This window comes from Phragmites australis, chromosome 15 (assembly GCF_958298935.1).
Source record: "Phragmites australis chromosome 15, lpPhrAust1.1, whole genome shotgun sequence".
Classification (NCBI taxonomy): Eukaryota; Viridiplantae; Streptophyta; class Magnoliopsida; order Poales; family Poaceae; genus Phragmites; species Phragmites australis.
In genome coordinates this window covers 24,091,061-24,097,443 of record NC_084935.1, presented here as the reverse complement: position 1 = coordinate 24,097,443, position 6,383 = coordinate 24,091,061, and positions in this window count along the sequence as shown.

The following is a 6,383-nucleotide window of genomic DNA, read 5'->3' as shown; positions in this document are numbered from 1 at the left end:
TTAGGTGAACTGGTTGGTGCATGCAGTTAAATATGGTATCAGGGCCAGAGCTCTAGAGTTTGAGTCCTGTCGGGCGCAATTAAATAAACAATTGCAGCTGACTCCTATTTCCACGTTTGAAGCCTAAGAGAGTTCCCACGTGAGAGGGAGTGTTGAAATATAAGTGAATTGCCCACATTTCCTCATCAGCTTATGCTTTTGGGTGAACTGGTCGGTGCATGCAGCTAAATAGAATGGAGCACATAAGAAACATTCATCTCATCCGTTACCTTTCCATGAACATGATCAAGTACCAAGTGCATATTAGACGTACTCTCTGACTCAAACAAGTTGCGGTAGAAATCCATCACCAATCCATGCAACTCATCCACATTTGTGTAGTTAGAACCATCTGGTCGATTCAGCTTGACAATTTTGTTCCTAGCTCTTCGCCTACTCGCTCTTTGGTGGAAAAATTGGTGCTGTTATCCCCTTCTTGGAGCCAGGTAATGCGTGATTGTTGTTTCCACATTATCTCTTCTTGATAATTCAGCAAATTAATGCGTTCCACCACCTTTTGTTCCTCTTTTGACACGGTGTTTCTTGTTGGATCAGATCACAACCGCTCTAGTCTTTTCTTTTGAGCCCGCAGTTCCCACCTTACAGTGCCAAAGGTATTCTCTCCCCAAGACTTGAGCTCTTCCCTAAGATGGAATAGCATGTCCTTCATATCCTTTACTGAATTATAGTGCTGGTTGTCTTTCCAAACTTGTTGGTTTAGGGAACACATGCCCTTATTTGTCTCCCACATAAGTTTGTATCTGAATGGCTTCCCCTTCCTACGGATAGCATCGCTCCTTTCGTCTAGCACAAAGGAAAGAAGGATAGCGCAGTGATCAGATTTCACTGTCATGAGGTGTCTGACTACAACAAGTGGAAATCGAGTACACCAACTAGTGATGCTAGCACCCTGTCAAAGAGAACACGAACAAAGTGACCACCTGCCACTTTCTTTTCAAAAGTCCAATCCAAACCCATGCACCCCATATCACAAAGTTGACACACATCGATTGGATCTCAAGAGCGATCCATAAGGTACTCCTCCCTATTGTTAGGACCCAATTGTTCTTCTCCCCTGAGTATTTCATTGAAATCACCCATACACACCCAAGGTAGATCTAAATCGCTCCTCATTTACTTCATGATATCTCAAGTACGGTACCTTAGTGATCTCTTTGGCTCCCCATAGATAAAGGACATGAGCCAAGGTTTGTTTCTTGCTCACTAACTATGGTATCAATGTGATAGTTTGAGAACTTTTGTATGATGCTGCCACATCATTCTTCCAAAACAACCCAAGGCCTCCACTCCTCCCAAAACTACTGACTACGAAACTAGCATTAAAGCTCAAAGTATATCGTAGTTTCTCCACCTGGTATTTGTCAATCTATGTTTCCATGATGAAGAACACTGAGGGGGCATAGCAGTGCGACCCCATCTGTAGGGTCTTCATTGGAGATCAGGGGCGTGCGAGGCCAGGACCAAACCCACGACTTGCTCGGTCTCTTCCCGAGGCTTTGCCACCAAGCTACAAGCCCGTTCGCATCGCGGAATTCCTTAACTGTCATAGGGTTGCCAATCTCGCGGCAATCCCAACTTAAAGTTTTCACTGTTCTCGGCAACACTCCTCGAGGGAGCCTGCCAATCCCATCTTAATATCATCTGTAGCATCATTTCCATCCACCTTCATCAACCATTTTGGGCCTTGCCCTATCAATTTCCTTCTCCGATTCACTTTGATCAGCACCTACTCTCATCAGACATCCTAGAGTGCTTTCGAAATTATCGACCAAGCCGTTCAACTGACCAGTGGCAAGAAAGAGTGCTAAGGCCAGCTTGTCACCATTTTGCTCTCCAGCATCTCCTAGCGTGAGATGCTTGTGAGCCTCGCTTCATTTAGATTTTGGTTGCCGATCACTACCTCTTTTCAGGGGGTTTCTTGCATCGTTCTGCATATCAGCAACATTGTTAATCAAATCTTTCTGCCTGCTTGCTTCATTTTTTGCCTCAGTGCTTCTCTTTGAAATCCTTGGAGTCTGACCCCTTCAAGTCTACCGAGCCTGATGACCTGCTCCCCTTCACCTTCCTTTTACTTTCAGGCCTAGCAATCAACTAGTCCCCGTACTGAAAGGCCTTCTTGTCATGCACACCATCACCACACTCAAAGTCAACATGACTCAACAGCCCACACACAGCACAAAATTTTGGTAGTTTCTCATACTTCACGTTATAGGCATCACGTTTTCCATCCTTCTCCACCGACACATAGACAATCCTGGTCAGTGGTTTCTCTACATCTAGTTTTATCCACCCATTAGCATCCTCATCCAGCTCCACCTTTAGTGTTTCACCAAGTTTATCTCCAAGTTGTCGTCCTATATTTTTCATTCTGAAACTTGTTGGTAAATCACAGAGACGAACCCACATAGCCAAATTCTTGAATTTCATTGAGGAGGGCTTTGTGATCCCATCATACTCTTCTATGAGGACAACATGTCCTCTAAAAAACCACGATCCCTCATCCATTACCCTGCGCCAATCTCCTAGACACGAGAATTGGAGCACAAACGTATTTTCCTTTATGGTCTTAAAGCTAACATCCTTTGCCAACCGCCATGCATACTTCATATTAGCAAAGAACGCAGTATGACTAAAGGTTTTTGGGGAATTAACCTTCACCAGTGCCGCCCAACGTGCCTCTGTTCTCAATTCTTCTAGGCTCTCTTCCATTACAATTCATTGGTTTTCATCTTCACGTATATCCAGATGTTGAAGCAGCTCATTCAAATCACAATTCATCTTCCCTCTAGATTGTGATCATGCTGGAGTTAGTCATCTCGTCAATCTGAGCAGACCAGTGAACGCCGCTCACAGATGCCCCCAAATTCGCAGTTAAGGCCGAGAAACAAAATAGATGTGTCATGACTGAAGATGCACCAGAGTGACGCTTGTATATTTAGTTCACGTGTGTTAGTGCATTTTCGGAGGTGTTAGGCCATAGGCCGTGTAATAGAGTTAGCTGGTGTAAGGCCGGTTGGGCTATGTGAATGTTTTAAAGGGTTGAGGCGATGATATCTTTGGCATCGATGAAGAAAAAAAACATTTACACTCGTTCCCTAAAATCTCTCTAAACCCAATCTCGTGTTCATGCTTTCATCCCAAATTTCCCTCAATTTATCTATCAATCCCCTTGATGTTCCTTGATTGCTTGTTCATAGGTGATCAGGACACAACAATTGGTATCTAGAGCTTGGGTTCCGCGCGTAGAATTTTTTTCCTCGATTATCTCAGCCTTGATTGGTAATTTCAGAACTAGTTAGTGTCCACCCTTGGGTTGAGAGTTGTAAATCCAACACTAGTTCAGTCGATTTGGAGCAGGAAAAGTTTCAGCGACGGCTCCCAATGAGCAAGCGGCTCATGTTTGGCAAATCATCGAGGCGATGGATGAACTGGAGTTGAGATTGAAGACCATGTTCGATGAGAAGTTCAACCTGCTATCAGAGAAGATGGAGGCCATTAATCAAGTGAAGCTTCATCTCATGGAGATTGATGGCAAGTTCTCCCATCAAGTCGCTCAACTTGATCAAGTGCAGATGAAGCTGGAGCTATCCATGACGTCGCTCGGGCAAGTTCAGCAGGAGCAGCTTCTCTTGGCCTGCGCATTAAAGGGGACAATGCTAGCACCGCTGATAATTCCAGAACGGGACAAGTCAGGATTAATGGGAGCTCAAACACCACCACCAACTATGCCACCAACATCAGTTCATTCGCCAATGATTGCTTAGGTCACTCTGAACAATGCTCCCATTCTTGTTGATCTTGTTTCTAGTGGAGTGCATGGGGTGATTGAAGATACTGCACCTAAACATAATTGGCTACCTAAGATGGATTTCCCTAAATTTTATGTCACTGATGCTCACATTTGGTTAGATAAGTGTAAGGCATTCTTCACTCTCTATCAGATACCTGACGCTTTTCGTGTCACGGCTTCTACCATGCATTTAGTAGGCAGCGCTGCTCATTGGCATCAGGCGTATAAGGATGTGCATGGTGCTTAGAATTGGGAGCAGTTTACACATGCAGTTCTATCTAAATTAGAGATCACAAACCACCAAGATAAAGTGATGGAATTATTAACTCTAAAGCAAACAGGAACTGTTGATGAGTACAGAAAGAAGTTCGAGCAATGGTTTACCACATTCCAATGTTTAATGAATTCAGTTTTTGCTCCATACATGAGAAAATTTGCTTAGGTGTTCATGGATGACATTCTAGTATACAGTCCTACATTGGAATCACATGTTGAACATCTCAAGCTTGTTTTTCCAAGTGTTGTAGCAACATCAACTATTTCCAAAATTGAGCAAATGCTCATTTGCTTACCATCAGTTGGAATATCTAGGCCACATCATTTCAACCAATGGGGTAGCACTGATCCTTCCAAGACTGTTGTTATGCAAAAATGGCCTACTCCATTGAATTTCATTGACCACAGAGGTTTCTTAGGCTTGATAGGATATTATCGAAAAATTGTCAAGAACTATGGCATTTTAGCCAAACCTCTTACCCATTTATTACAACATAAGCAATTTCATTGGACAGAATCAGCACAAGTTGCTTTTGATCATCTTAAACAAGCAACAGTTACTACTCCTATTATGGCCCTTCCTAAATTTGATGAACCTTTTGAAATTAAAACAGATGTTTGTGATACTTGAGTTGGGGCTATTCTCTCTCAACATGGACATCCCATAGTATTTTACAGCAATGCACTAGGCAAAGCTAATAAAAAATTGTCTATCTATGAAAAAGAGTTCATTGCAATTCTTATGCTTGTAGAAAAGTGGCAAAGCTATCTGCAGAGGGAGTCATTTATTATTAAGACTGACCACAAAAGTTTATGTCATCTCCAAGATCAGTATTTATCTACAGGGTTGCAGAAGAAAGCTATGGCTAAGCTCGCTGGTTTGTAGTTCAAGTTTCAGTACAAAAGGGGGTCTGATAATAAGGTGGCTGATGCATTATATAGAGTGACTCACACTCTTGAGCTGTTAGCAATTTCAGTATGCACACATGTGTGGATTCAGGAAATCCTTAACTCATATGCAACTCATGTTATTTCCCAACAATTGCTTAGATAATTGGCTGTGGTGAGTCCTAATGCTCAAGGCTTTTCTGAAAGATGGCTTGATTTACAAGAAACAACAAGTGTGGATCGACAATAACTCAGCTTTACACACAAAGATTCTCTCGACCTTCCACTCTTCTGCTGTTGGGGGGCATTCTGGGGTGCAAGCAACTTATCAATGCATAAGTAAGCTCTTTTATTGGCATGGTCAGATTTGTTAGCAAGCCAAACATGAGCATTATCTCAGTTCTAGGCTTTTGCATCCTTTGCCTATACCAGCAAATTCTTGACAAGACATCTCTTTAGATTTCATCGGGGGGTTACCTAAGTCAGATGGCTATTCAGTGATCCTAGTGGTGGTTGATTGTTTCACAAAGTATGCCCATTTTTTACCCTTGAAACACCCTTATACTGTTGTCCAGGTTGCTCAGCTTTTCTTCCATAACATTGTAAAGATGCACAGTGTTCCTCGCTCTATTATTTTTTACTAAGACAAGTTGTTTACAAGCTATTTTTGGCAATAATTTTTCAAGCTCCTTGATACTAAATTGCAACTTAGCTCAGCATACCATCCTTAGACGGATGCCCAAACTGAACGCATTAATCAATGCCTCAAGATGTTTATGCGTTGTGCAGTGCATGACATGCCAACCAAGTGGAGTAAATGGTTATCTTCTGCTGAATTATGGTACAATTCCAGTTATCATACTGCTCTGCAATGTTCTCCATTCAAAGCTCTTTTATGGAGTTGATCCAAATCCGGGTACGGTTCCTACTCTAGCACAACCATCTAGCTCTGATGCTGCCGAAGTGCTGCAAGAAAGAGAGACATTTCTATCTAGATTGAAGGAACACTTGGCTCGAGCTTAGGCCAAAATGAAGTCTTATGCAGATAAGTTCAAGTCTGTTCTCACATTTTAGGTTGGAGAGTTCGTTTATCTGAAGCTGCAACCCTATGCTCAATGTTGGTGGCCAATAGACCATTTCCAAAATTGGCTTTCAAGTGTTTTGGCCCTTTCAAGATTGTTGACAAGATTGGTGCTGCTGCTTATAAATTGGAGTTACCGCTCACACCCAAATCCACTTGGTTTTTCATGTCTCTTAGCTTAAACCTTCAGTTCTTGATCACACACCGGTCTTCTCTAAAATTCCCCAATTCCCTGCACTTGACAATTCAGATGTTCACCCTGAAGTAATCTTGGATCGCCGCTTAGTA